The sequence below is a fragment of the Borostomias antarcticus genome (assembly GCF_949987555.1).
Source record: "Borostomias antarcticus genome assembly, chromosome: 18".
NCBI classification, from domain to species: Eukaryota; Metazoa; Chordata; class Actinopteri; order Stomiiformes; family Stomiidae; genus Borostomias; species Borostomias antarcticus.
The window spans coordinates 1227160-1242262 of NC_140251.1; the positions used below are offsets into that span (position 1 = coordinate 1227160).

At 49.4% G+C, this 15103-nt stretch overlaps 1 long non-coding RNA gene across 1 annotated transcript; it reads left to right on the forward strand.

The window, feature by feature from the left end:
• The first annotated feature begins 9255 nt into the window (after window positions 1-9255).
• LOC311321065 lies at window positions 9256-9985 on the forward strand. Its single transcript, XR_014630864.1, has 3 exons — window positions 9256-9325; window positions 9413-9511; window positions 9650-9985. It is a non-coding gene; the product is annotated as an uncharacterized lncRNA (long non-coding RNA).
• Window positions 9986-15103: the final 5118 nt, after the last annotated feature.

The window sequence follows — 15103 nt, forward strand, 5'->3', positions numbered from 1 at the left end:
CGGTCAGGGAACTCTTTTGAGGAGTAGACAAAACCTGCTGTAATTACTGACAAACACAACTTTTTTCAGTGGGCACAACCATCACAAAACCAAGTCCTCCTTCGAGCCGGATTTGAACCAGCGACCTAAGGATTCCTGCTATGCAGACTACATTTCCCCTACAGTCCTCCGCTCTACCAACTGAGCTATCGAAGGATTGACTGCTAGTGCAGCTCACCTTCATTTACCCATATTGGCTGGGAATGCCACGTGTACATAGATCCAGATTACACATGAGACTGTACAGTACTCTAAGGCCTAACTTAACAGCATTTTGACGTAGGTTACTTGTAGGCTACGGTGCAATGTTGAATGTAATCTAATCAGTAGAACTTTGTAAACAACGATTTGACAGTTGATTCCATATCCCGTGCGTGAAGTCCGAAAAATAATCCAGCAGCATGGTTTATTACAGGCACGTCCCTGCTCATCTGATATCAGTACATTTCTATGGGCAGGACGTTAACAGAAGATGTGTAAACATGCTTCATGGCTGTAGCCTACATCTGATTCATCTGTCTAGTTCTGTCCTGAAATTTGGCCAGATTTGTCACTAGTCATCATACTGTAACATCCCAGGAAGTCCACAGAAAATCTGGTGCTATTGGGCAATTGCTACCACAGCACAAGGGGAAGAAGTTCAGGAAACGCTCTTCGATCCACTGGGAGGAGAGCGCGGCACACCAGCAAGAGTAAAAGCCCCCGTCAAAGGCCAGACCCACCTAGAAGTTCAGTCCCTGGTAGTCTAGTGGTTAGGATTCGGCGCTCTCACCGCCGCGGCCCGGGTTCGATTCCCGGTCAGGGAACTCTTTTGAGGAGTAGACAAAACCTGCTGTAATTACTGACAAACACAACTTTTTTCAGTGGGCACAACCATCACAAAACCAAGTCCTCCTTCGAGCCGGATTTGAACCAGCGACCTAAGGATTCCTGCCATGCAGACTACATTTCTCCTACAGTCCTCCGCTCTACCAACTGAGCTATCGAAGGATTGACTGCTAGTGCAGCTCACCTTCATTTACCCATATTGGCTGGGAATGCCACGTGTACATAGATCCAGATTACACATGAGTCTGTACAGTACTCTAAGGCCTAACTTAACAGCATTTTGACGTAGGTTACATGTAGGCTACGGTGCAATGTTGAATGTAATCTAATCAGTAGAACTTTGTAAACAACGATTTGACAGTTGATTCCATATCCCGTGCGTGAAGTCCGAAAAATAATCCAGCAGCATGGTTTATTACAGGCACGTCCCTGCTCATCTGATATCAGTACATTTCTATGGGCAGGACGTTAACAGAAGATGTGTAAACATGCTTCATGGCTGTAGCCTACATCTGATTCATCTGTCTAGTTCTGTCCTGAAATTTGGCCAGATTTGTCACTAGTCATCATACTGTAACATCCCAGGAAGTCCACAGAAAATCTGGTGCTATTGGGCAATTGCTACCACAGCACAAGGGGAAGAAGTTCAGGAAACGCTCTTCGATCCACTGGGAGGAGAGCGCGGCACACCAGCAAGAGTAAAAGCCCCCGTCAAAGGCCAGACCCACCTAGAAGTTCAGTCCCTGGTAGTCTAGTGGTTAGGATTCGGCGCTCTCACCGCCGCGGCCCGGGTTCGATTCCCGGTCAGGGAACTCTTTTGAGGAGTAGACAAAACCTGCTGTAATTACTGACAAACACAACTTTTTTCAGTGGGCACAACCATCACAAAACCAAGTCCTCCTTCGAGCCGGATTTGAACCAGCGACCTAAGGATTCCTGCTATGCAGACTACATTTCCCCTACAGTCCTCCGCTCTACCAACTGAGCTATCGAAGGATTGACTGCTAGTGCAGCTCACCTTCATTTACCCATATTGGCTGGGAATGCCACGTGTACATAGATCCAGATTACACATGAGACTGTACAGTACTCTAAGGCCTAACTTAACAGCATTTTGACGTAGGTTACTTGTAGGCTACGGTGCAATGTTGAATGTAATCTAATCAGTAGAACTTTGTAAACAACGATTTGACAGTTGATTCCATATCCCGTGCGTGAAGTCCGAAAAATAATCCAGCAGCATGGTTTATTACAGGCACGTCCCTGCTCATCTGATATCAGTACATTTCTATGGGCAGGACGTTAACAGAAGATGTGTAAACATGCTTCATGGCTGTAGCCTACATCTGATTCATCTGTCTAGTTCTGTCCTGAAATTTGGCCAGATTTGTCACTAGTCATCATACTGTAACATCCCAGGAAGTCCACAGAAAATCTGGTGCTATTGGGCAATTGCTACCACAGCACAAGGGGAAGAAGTTCAGGAAACGCTCTTCGATCCACTGGGAGGAGAGCGCGGCACACCAGCAAGAGTAAAAGCCCCCGTCAAAGGCCAGACCCACCTAGAAGTTCAGTCCCTGGTAGTCTAGTGGTTAGGATTCGGCGCTCTCACCGCCGCGGCCCGGGTTCGATTCCCGGTCAGGGAACTCTTTTGAGGAGTAGACAAAACCTGCTGTAATTACTGACAAACACAACTTTTTTCAGTGGGCACAACCATCACAAAACCAAGTCCTCCTTCGAGCCGGATTTGAACCAGCGACCTAAGGATTCCTGCCATGCAGACTACATTTCTCCTACAGTCCTCCGCTCTACCAACTGAGCTATCGAAGGATTGACTGCTAGTGCAGCTCACCTTCATTTACCCATATTGGCTGGGAATGCCACGTGTACATAGATCCAGATTACACATGAGACTGTACAGTACTCTAAGGCCTAACTTAACAGCATTTTGACGTAGGTTACATGTAGGCTACGGTGCAATGTTGAATGTAATCTAATCAGTAGAACTTTGTAAACAACGATTTGACAGTTGATTCCATATCCCGTGCGTGAAGTCCGAAAAATAATCCAGCAGCATGGTTTATTACAGGCACGTCCCTGCTCATCTGATATCAGTACATTTCTATGGGCAGGACGTTAACAGAAGATGTGTAAACATGCTTCATGGCTGTAGCCTACATCTGATTCATCTGTCTAGTTCTGTCCTGAAATTTGGCCAGATTTGTCACTAGTCATCATACTGTAACATCCCAGGAAGTCCACAGAAAATCTGGTGCTATTGGGCAATTGCTACCACAGCACAAGGGGAAGAAGTTCAGGAAACGCTCTTCGATCCACTGGGAGGAGAGCGCGGCACACCAGCAAGAGTAAAAGCCCCCGTCAAAGGCCAGACCCACCTAGAAGTTCAGTCCCTGGTAGTCTAGTGGTTAGGATTCGGCGCTCTCACCGCCGCGGCCCGGGTTCGATTCCCGGTCAGGGAACTCTTTTGAGGAGTAGACAAAACCTGCTGTAATTACTGACAAACACAACTTTTTTCAGTGGGCACAACCATCACAAAACCAAGTCCTCCTTCGAGCCGGATTTGAACCAGCGACCTAAGGATTCCTGCCATGCAGACTACATTTCTCCTACAGTCCTCCGCTCTACCAACTGAGCTATCGAAGGATTGACTGCTAGTGCAGCTCACCTTCATTTACCCATATTGGCTGGGAATGCCACGTGTACATAGATCCAGATTACACATGAGACTGTACAGTACTCTAAGGCCTAACTTAACAGCATTTTGACGTAGGTTACATGTAGGCTACGGTGCAATGTTGAATGTAATCTAATCAGTAGAACTTTGTAAACAACGATTTGACAGTTGATTCCATATCCCGTGCGTGAAGTCCGAAAAATAATCCAGCAGCATGGTTTATTACAGGCACGTCCCTGCTCATCTGATATCAGTACATTTCTATGGGCAGGACGTTAACAGAAGATGTGTAAACATGCTTCATGGCTGTAGCCTACATCTGATTCATCTGTCTAGTTCTGTCCTGAAATTTGGCCAGATTTGTCACTAGTCATCATACTGTAACATCCCAGGAAGTCCACAGAAAATCTGGTGCTATTGGGCAATTGCTACCACAGCACAAGGGGAAGAAGTTCAGGAAACGCTCTTCGATCCACTGGGAGGAGAGCGCGGCACACCAGCAAGAGTAAAAGCCCCCGTCAAAGGCCAGACCCACCTAGAAGTTCAGTCCCTGGTAGTCTAGTGGTTAGGATTCGGCGCTCTCACCGCCGCGGCCCGGGTTCGATTCCCGGTCAGGGAACTCTTTTGAGGAGTAGACAAAACCTGCTGTAATTACTGACAAACACAACTTTTTTCAGTGGGCACAACCATCACAAAACCAAGTCCTCCTTCGAGCCGGATTTGAACCAGCGACCTAAGGATTCCTGCTATGCAGACTACATTTCCCCTACAGTCCTCCGCTCTACCAACTGAGCTATCGAAGGATTGACTGCTAGTGCAGCTCACCTTCATTTACCCATATTGGCTGGGAATGCCACGTGTACATAGATCCAGATTACACATGAGACTGTACAGTACTCTAAGGCCTAACTTAACAGCATTTTGACGTAGGTTACTTGTAGGCTACGGTGCAATGTTGAATGTAATCTAATCAGTAGAACTTTGTAAACAACGATTTGACAGTTGATTCCATATCCCGTGCGTGAAGTCCGAAAAATAATCCAGCAGCATGGTTTATTACAGGCACGTCCCTGCTCATCTGATATCAGTACATTTCTATGGGCAGGACGTTAACAGATGTGTAAACATGCTTCATGGCTGTAGCCTACATCTGATTCATCTGTCTAGTTCTGTCCTGAAATTTGGCCAGATTTGTCACTAGTCATCATACTGTAACATCCCAGGAAGTCCACAGAAAATCTGGTGCTATTGGGCAATTGCTACCACAGCACAAGGGGAAGAAGTTCAGGAAACGCTCTTCGATCCACTGGGAGGAGAGCGCGGCACACCAGCAAGAGTAAAAGCCCCCGTCAAAGGCCAGACCCACCTAGAAGTTCAGTCCCTGGTAGTCTAGTGGTTAGGATTCGGCGCTCTCACCGCCGCGGCCCGGGTTCGATTCCCGGTCAGGGAACTCTTTTGAGGAGTAGACAAAACCTGCTGTAATTACTGACAAACACAACTTTTTTCAGTGGGCACAACCATCACAAAACCAAGTCCTCCTTCGAGCCGGATTTGAACCAGCGACCTAAGGATTCCTGCCATGCAGACTACATTTCCCCTACAGTCCTCCGCTCTACCAACTGAGCTATCGAATGATTGACTGCTAGTGCAGCTCACCTTCATTTACCCATATTGGCTGGGAATGCCACGTGTACATAGATCCAGATTACACATGAGACTGTACAGTACTCTAAGGCCTAACTTAACAGCATTTTGACGTAGGTTACATGTAGGCTACGGTGCAATGTTGAATGTAATCTAATCAGTAGAACTTTGTAAACAACGATTTGACAGTTGATTCCATATCCCGTGCGTGAAGTCCGAAAAATAATCCAGCAGCATGGTTTATTACAGGCACGTCCCTGCTCATCTGATATCAGTACATTTCTATGGGCAGGACGTTAACAGAAGATGTGTAAACATGCTTCATGGCTGTAGCCTACATCTGATTCATCTGTCTAGTTCTGTCCTGAAATTTGGCCAGATTTGTCACTAGTCATCATACTGTAACATCCCAGGAAGTCCACAGAAAATCTGGTGCTATTGGGCAATTGCTACCACAGCACAAGGGGAAGAAGTTCAGGAAGCGCTCTTCGATCCACTGGGAGGAGAGCGCGGCACACCAGCAAGAGTAAAAGCCCCCGTCAAAGGCCAGACCCACCTAGAAGTTCAGTCCCTGGTAGTCTAGTGGTTAGGATTCGGCGCTCTCACCGCCGCGGCCCGGGTTCGATTCCCGGTCAGGGAACTCTTTTGAGGAGTAGACAAAACCTGCTGTAATTACTGACAAACACAACTTTTTTCAGTGGGCACAACCATCACAAAACCAAGTCCTCCTTCGAGCCGGATTTGAACCAGCGACCTAAGGATTCCTGCCATGCAGACTACATTTCCCCTACAGTCCTCCGCTCTACCAACTGAGCTATCGAAGGATTGACTGCTAGTGCAGCTCACCTTCATTTACCCATATTGGCTGGGAATGCCACGTGTACATAGATCCAGATTACACATGAGACTGTACAGTACTCTAAGGCCTAACTTAACAGCATTTTGACGTAGGTTACTTGTAGGCTACGGTGCAATGTTGAATGTAATCTAATCAGTAGAACTTTGTAAACAACGATTTGACAGTTGATTCCATATCCCGTGCGTGAAGTCCGAAAAATAATCCAGCAGCATGGTTTATTACAGGCACGTCCCTGCTCATCTGATATCAGTACATTTCTATGGGCAGGACGTTAACAGAAGATGTGTAAACATGCTTCATGGCTGTAGCCTACATCTGATTCATCTGTCTAGTTCTGTCCTGAAATTTGGCCAGATTTGTCACTAGTCATCATACTGTAACATCCCAGGAAGTCCACAGAAAATCTGGTGCTATTGGGCAATTGCTACCACAGCACAAGGGGAAGAAGTTCAGGACACGCTCTTCGATCCACTGGGAGGAGAGCGCGGCACACCAGCAAGAGTAAAAGCCCCCGTCAAAGGCCAGACCCACCTAGAAGTTCAGTCCCTGGTAGTCTAGTGGTTAGGATTCGGCGCTCTCACCGCCGCGGCCCGGGTTCGATTCCCGGTCAGGGAACTCTTTTGAGGAGTAGACAAAACCTGCTGTAATTACTGACAAACACAACTTTTTTCAGTGGGCACAACCATCACAAAACCAAGTCCTCCTTCGAGCCGGATTTGAACCAGCGACCTAAGGATTCCTGCCATGCAGACTACATTTCTCCTACAGTCCTCCGCTCTACCAACTGAGCTATCGAAGGATTGACTGCTAGTGCAGCTCACCTTCATTTACCCATATTGGCTGGGAATGCCACGTGTACATAGATCCAGATTACACATGAGACTGTACAGTACTCTAAGGCCTAACTTAACAGCATTTTGACGTAGGTTACATGTAGGCTACGGTGCAATGTTGAATGTAATCTAATCAGTAGAACTTTGTAAACAACGATTTGACAGTTGATTCCATATCCCGTGCGTGAAGTCCGAAAAATAATCCAGCAGCATGGTTTATTACAGGCACGTCCCTGCTCATCTGATATCAGTACATTTCTATGGGCAGGACGTTAACAGAAGATGTGTAAACATGCTTCATGGCTGTAGCCTACATCTGATTCATCTGTCTAGTTCTGTCCTGAAATTTGGCCAGATTTGTCACTAGTCATCATACTGTAACATCCCAGGAAGTCCACAGAAAATCTGGTGCTATTGGGCAATTGCTACCACAGCACAAGGGGAAGAAGTTCAGGACACGCTCTTCGATCCACTGGGAGGAGAGCGCGGCACACCAGCAAGAGTAAAAGCCCCCGTCAAAGGCCAGACCCACCTAGAAGTTCAGTCCCTGGTAGTCTAGTGGCCTGTTCTGGTTCCAATGTTGGCGCGCCCTCATTGGCTGTCCCAATGTTGGCCGCAGAGCGCCATTGGCTGTTCTAATGGTTCCAATGTTTGGTCGGCCAATCGGCGCGTCTGGTCCCGCCCTTAAGTGAGCTCCTCGCGCGCTGGCGCTGCATTCGAACGGCGAAAGCAAAGACTAGACGGGACACCGGGGACGGATTTACAGTCGGGAGACGGACGGAGACACATTTTGAGAGACACGACGTCGTTGGCGTGGAAAAGTAAGTCTGAATTAATTATTTTCTGGTGAAATGGTAGGCCACAGTAGCCTTACCTACAGCGACCGCACTGTCGATCGTTATTTTGCCGCATGTGGACTTACAGTATCAGCTACAGTGAGGCATACAGTGAGGCTCGGTGGCCGATAATGCTGGCGACGTTACAACGCCAAAAGATGATGAGCTAAGAAAGGCATCAATGAATTATTTTTGGTGAAAGGGTAGGCTACAGTAATCTACAGTGGGCTACAGTAATCTACAGTGGGCTACAGTAATCTACAGTGGGCTACAGTAATCTACAGTAGGCTACAGTGATCTACAGTGAGCGCACGGTCGATCCAACTCTAGTTGGCTGTAACGCTACAGTGAGCTAGTCTACAGCAGTGTTTGGGACTCTGGGACTCGTTCCTAGTTCAGTCAGAATAAAACTTTTTAAAATAAAATAAGAAATCATTTTACTTTCTTTCATACAGTTACTTCATAGCTATGGCTAGTTGGTGAAAGTGCTGGTGTCTTGGTTTAGTTTCTGGTACACTCTGTAAGAGAGGCAGTTGTGGAGAGGGTGTGTCTGGGGTGAGGGGGTGGTAGACCTGTTTTGTGCCAAGGTTAAGGACTACTGGGACTGTGTATTCGTCAGCAGAGGGTGTGTGGGGGAGGGGAGGGGGCTAGAGTCCTGTGAGAGCCCTGTTTTCTGTAAAGGTGTGTCTGGGGGGAGGGGGTGGTAGAGGTGTGTCTGGGGGGAGGGGGTGGCACAGGTGTGTCTGGGGGGAGGGGGTGGTAGAGCCAGGTCTGTGAGACGGCGGGTTTCACCCCCTACCATCCAGCCTTGTAAGAATACATTTGATTCAGATTTTACATTTGTGAGTTTTAAAATGATCTACATTGTAGATGTGTGTTTTTGACCACAAATACAGTAGTTTGGAGGAGTGTGTGTGTGTGTGTGTGTCCTCTCCTCACCTCTCTGTCTCTTTGCAGCAACTCAGTCAGATCCAACTACATTAGTGGCAGTTGAGATCACTGATGAAGAGCTGATGGAGGAGTGCTCATTCTGGTCTGATTTCCCAGATGTAGTCGGTATGTCAATGTGTATATTTGTCTTTATCGCTCTATAGAGTATCATGACTATATGAATAGAGGTTTTGTTTACTCCTCTTTCTGTCATTGCAAACAGGTTATTCTGTAAGTGACATGTTAAGTGGAATCATGTGGTAGTCGTACGTTGTAGTTGTAGAAATGTCACTGCTTTACTCCTGCTCTGCATGGTAGTGTTGGTGCTCTCTCTCCATCACTGGTATAGTCACTGGCTATAGCTCGTCTTGTCTTCTCATCTAGCCAATCATATTAACACTCTGAGAAACACTCATCTTGGTATGGCTTCCACTATTTGCTTTGCTATTTGGCTGCAATCATTTCAATTCAACTCTTTGCACACTGCATTGTAGTAATAACTTAATGCAATTCTGTACCAAATTAAAGTATTGTGTTAAAGTTAAACTCTTGTGCAATATTATGGTAGATTTGTTTTATTAACTGTGTAGCTCCAGCTCCAACAACCTTGTTGTTGGCTGACAGGCCTGTTGCTCAGCCAGAGGTCATCACTGAGCCAGAGGTAATCAATCATTCTTATTGTTATTATTATCATTATTATTATTATTAATAACAATAATAATTTGTAATAACCTAATGTCTTTCACAGGTTGTTCCTCCAACCGCCACCACCCTGCCAGCTCCTCCATCCCTAGCCTTGGACAGACTGAGAATCAGGCCACAGCCTCCGCCTGTCACTCACAAAGAGGTAATCAAACACGCACACACACAAACGCACACACACACAAACGCACGCACACACACACACACACACACACACACACACACACACACACACACACACACACACACAGAGCTGAACCTTAAGGGTTTCTCTCTTTCACAGGTTCTTCTGCCTGATGGGTGGATTAAAACCCTCCCTAAAGAGCAGCACCAGTGGGTGAGCAAGGCGCTCTTCAAAGCCGATGCCAGTGGGAAAGCGGTCATCAAGAGCGACCTGACCCTCTGGTATCACCCCCCTCCGCTGCCCAACATCTTCCACCAACCTCCGGCTTCTCCAGATGGGTTCTTCCTCCGCCCGCTCTGCCTGTGGATGCCGTACCGCTTGTGGGCCTACAAGTTTGTGTGCACCCAGCCAGACTGCAAGAACCACGCCCTGAAGTCCTGCAGTCGGCCGTGCAAGGAGCATGCGCTCACAAGCTGTGGCCTTTATAAAGTTGTGCGCAAGGTCCTGGACCTGGAAGGGTGGTACTTCCTGGCTACGGAGTACCTGGAGTGCCGACGCTGTACCAAGAAGTACACTTCCTGGTCCCTCGACATCCTGGATCAGCTGGAGCCCGGACGCAGGTGCCTGTTTCCAGCTGTTCTTACCTACCAGTGAGTAGACACACAGCTTTTATGCAAAATAGATTATTAAAAAAAAAGCCCTGCTGATTCAAGTTATCCTATAACTAATGATTGTCTTATCTGCCCATCTCTCCATCAGTCTGGCCTGTGACATAAAGGTGTTGAAGCTGATGAGGGAGAGGACTCTGGGGAACAGCACCACCAGGCTGTACAACCAGATCAGGGAGCAGCACAGTGAGCGCTGGAAGGCCCAGACCATCCTCTACCTCAGCACCTGCAAGAAGTTTGCTGTCCCGGGTGCTGCGGTGAGAACCGTCCTGCCTCCGATTCCCATGATCCCTGTGCCCTCACCCCGTTGGCTGCTGACCGTCCGCGCTGCTGATTTGGTGCCCAGGATGGAGGAGATGAAGGCCCGGATCACCTCCGTGTATGGGTCCATCTTGAAGATGGACTCCACAAAGAAGGTAACAATGAATGGCAGAATGAAAACATGAATTGTATCCCTGTAAAATATAGATATATTAATGTCATCCCTATGTTATACATCTGTTTGTTGTTAGGTGACCAAGAAGCTGGCGGGCAAGCTCCAGGGGAGGGCAGCCTGGGCCACCAACGTGGCCAACGAGCTGGGGCAGGTGCTCATAACGGTCCTGACAGAGGCGGAGGGAGTGGACCTGCTCCCCATGACAGCAGGCCTGCAGCAGCGCTACCAGGACGCGGGGGTCCCACCTCCCGTGCTGCTGTATGTGGACCGGGACTGCTGCTCTGCCCATGGCCCGGGCAAAGCGGCAGCCATGTTCAGCCAGTGGGACAAGCTTGTGGTCCGGCTGGACATCTGGCACTTCACCCGCCGGCTGGCTGGGGGAGTGACCATGGACTGCCATCCTCTCTACGGCTTGTTTCTGAGCCGCCTGTCAGGCTGCATATTCGAGTGGTGCAGAGAGGATGTAGACCTGCTGATGGCGGCCAAGCGCGCGCTACTGGAGGCTTCCTCCCTGGGACCCATCAGCGACGCCCAGGTGTCCAACAGCATCTCGAAGAAGGAGCTGGCCAGGCACTGTCGCCGCCGCACTCGTGGGGTGCAGGAGACCGAGCGGCGTCTGAAGGAGCTGTTCAGGGACTTCTGGAGCTCCACCGACACCCTGGGCGTTCCGTTCCTGGACCACCGGAAGATTGAGGTCATCTGGGACAGCCAGCGGCGTCACCTGGAGTGCATCCAGGATCCCCCCGGCGTGCAGATGTACACCCACACAGGCAGGGAGAAGAAGGGAGGGCTCCTCCTGCCTGTGTTCCGCTGCTCCCGGGGGTTGTCGTCACTGGAGTCCTTTCACCTCCACCTGAACCGGTTCATTCCAGGTATATACTCAGACATTTAAACAGATGTTGTTAAGCTCATGTTCACTTAACCAGTGGCTGGACGTTGGGTGAGAGTTTATTACTACAAAAAAATCTTGTTTCATTTTTTAAAGGAACTCGCCTGAGGGGGGGCCACTACCATGCCTTCCTCCTGGAGGGGCTCACCAGGTGGAATGAGGACCGGGCTGGGATAGCTGTGGAGGGGCACTACGGACCATCCATCCACAGCTATGACGGCCGCCTGAAACAGGCCATCAACTCCCTCACTGAAGAGTTGTTGGCTTGTAAGATAGCTGAGGACTTCACGCACCCTGTTCCATACACTGGTATGTATTCTCTCTCTCCCTTGCACTCTCTCTCAGGTTCTTACACAGAACACACACACACACACACACACCAGTAAGTAAACCCTTTCTGTACTTTGTTTCAGGTGAGCTCATCGGACTGGACTACCTCCTCTCCCAGATTGGAGAAGAACCAGAAGAGCTCACCAGGGACCCAGAGGTGCCTGATGGAGTGAGGGAGGAGGACTTTGGGTTGGAGGACGACGAGGGGATCGATCTGCGCAACGAGGAGGATCTAGATCCTACCATTGTCCTGGAAGACCTCCTGCCTCCTCTACCCAGGGCACCTCCCTCTCAGCCCGGTCCAGCACCTCCCTCACAGCCTGGTCCAGCGCCTCCCTCACAGCCTGGTCCAGCGCCTCCCTCACAGCCCGGTCCAGCGAGGGACAACCCAGCCGAGCAGGAGGGTGCTGCGGCGCCAGAGGATGACAATGTAAGATTTACTGTAGATCACACTAGACATGCAGGGAAATGCACAGTGACTCAGCACCCCCCTTTCACTGCATGTTTTACCCTGTATTACTGTACATGTGCCAAATAAAACTACCTTGAACCTTGAAAAAAATTGAATTTGGTTTTTAATAATCATCTTGTTGATTTCCTTTTCTTCTCAGGACTTCCTGGGACCAGATGGAGCGCCGGGGTACCAGCATGTTGTCCGCCTGGGACACGCACTGCTCAGTCTGAGGGACCAGGCGTGGATCTCCTGGCAGAAGGTGCTGGAGATCATAGCTCTCTGGGAGAAGCTGACCCCGGATGACAAGAAGGCGGTGACCTACCCTGAGAGGTTCCGGGACCGACTAGTGAAGGGGCGCATCAGGACTAGTCGCTAAAAGACGGCTGTCACTCCAGGAGTGGACAGTGTGAAGCGGTATGTAGAGAGAGCTGTATTTTGTCAGTCACACACTTTATAACACTCATTTGTTTACTTCTTTACTCAATAGCAGCCATTTGTTTACTTATTTGCCTTTTCTCTCCATCCAGCTGCCTTCTTGGACAAGGTGTAGGGCGTTCTCAGTGGCCGGACAGTAGCCGCCTTGTGGAGGCCATTTTCAGAGAGCTGTGTCTCCTCCACCCTGCCGGCAGGACCATTGCTGGGGTGAGGTTGGACCGCTGGGCGACCATCCTCCGGGACTAGCGGAGGATCAAAGACCGGGTCGACGGCAGTCCAGACCTCCAGGCCAAGACAGAGATCCGCTTGTTTCAGGTCAATAAGCTGACCCTCAGCCAGTGGTACGTACTTATAATAAACCAATACTATTCAAACTATGTTATTAATATATATTTAATAAATTGGTGTACTGAATGTTATTGCTCTGTTTGTGCAGGCACAACAAAAGGCAGAGGAACCAGGAGCGGGCCATCCTGGACCCAACGCCATGGAGACCCAGTGTGGAGGTACCTGCTGCTGACGCCCCCGCCCACTTACCACCAGCTGATAGTGGAGTGCGTCAGCAGCAGCATACAGAAACTTTCTTCACTGTGCCAGAGGACAGGAGTGGAGAGGCTCCCCAAAGGGGCAGGGTTTCAATACACCGGCCCACCTCTGACCCTGCCCCGCTCCTTCACACCACCCCTCTGCCTCCTGCTACGGCCCTCCCTGCCCCGCTCCCTCACACCACCCCTCTGCCTCCTGCTACGGCCCTCCCTGCCCCACTCCCTCACACCACCCCTCTGCCTCCTGCTACGGCCCTCCCTGCCCCACTCCCTCACACCACCCCTCTGCCTCCTGCTACGGCCCTCCCTGCCCCACTCCCTCACACCACCCCTCTGCCTCCTGCTACGGCCCTCCCTGCCCCGCTCCCTCACACCACCCCTCTGCCTCCTGCTACGGCCCTCCCTGCCCCACTCCCTCACACCACCCCTCTGCCTCCTGCTACGGCCCTCCCTGCCCCACTCCCTCACACCACCCCTCTGCCTCCTGCTACGGCCCTCCCTGTGCCCCCGGTTCCTCCAGGTCCCCAGCTCCCCAAGACCACAGCCTGGAGGAAGAAGAAAATGGAGGAGGCCCAGGCCACCCAGGTCAGGCCGCACAAGTCCTATGACACATACAGGTGCAAAAAGTGTGGGTTGCCTAAAACAAAGGAAACGGGGCACAGCCGTTTTAAGAACACCACATTCTGTGCTCAGACGTCTGGGGGGAAGACGGTCGAACAGTGGCTGGAGGAGATGAAGAGGAAGTAAGAGGAAGGAGTTGGATTATATTGTATATATGTTATTATTGTGAATATCTGTTTTTATTAAAATGTTTCTTTTTTTAACTTGTGTGTTGATTTTCAATTCATTCATAGAATAGATAGTTCATAGCTATAACTAGCTGGTGGAAATGTCTTGGTATTGAATGGAAACCTTTATTTAGTCAGGGGAGTCAATTGAGAGCCACCCACAAGCAATTTGGGGTTCAGCGTCTTGCTAAGGACACTTGGACATGGAGCCCTATGGCTCACTGAATATGTATTGATATCTTAAAGGCCAAGTGTGTAACATACACCCTATATCATGTTTGTTTGTTAACTTATAATGTGTTGATTTTCAATTCATTCATAGAATAGATCGTTCATAGCTATAACTAGCTGGTGGAAATGTCTTGGTATTGAATGGAAACCTTTATTTAGTCAGGGGAGTCAATTGAGAGCCACCCACAAGCAATTTGGGGTTCAGCGTCTTGTTAAGGACACTTGGACATTTTGCGTCGGAGGTGGGGATTGAACCGGCGACCTTGGATCTCTACCTTGGCGATTACAACGGAGCCCTATGGCTCACTGAATATGTCGTGCTATCTTAAAGGCCAAGTGTGTAAACTTCATCAGTTCTTGATAGATCACTTCAGTGATATTCAGTGAACCCCTATATCAACGGCGCCGCTCAGGAGGCCGCAGGGGGTCGCAGGGGGCCAGACTAGAACAATGTGCATATTGCCGCGCGCGTTAGGATTCGGCGCTCTCACCGCCGCGGCCCGGGTTCGATTCCCGGTCAGGGAACTCTTTTGAGGAGTAGACAAAACCTGCTGTAATTACTGACAAACACAACTTTTTTCAGTGGGCACAACCATCACAAAACCAAGTCCTCCTTCGAGCCGGATTTGAACCAGCGACCTAAGGATTCCTGCCATGCAGACTACATTTCCCCTACAGTCCTCCGCTCTACCAACTGAGCTATCGAAGGATTGACTGCTAGTGCAGCTCACCTTCATTTACCCATATTGGCTGGGAATGCCACGTGTACATAGATCCAGATTACACATGAGACTGTACAGTACTCTAAGGCCTAACTTAACAGCATTTTGACGTAGG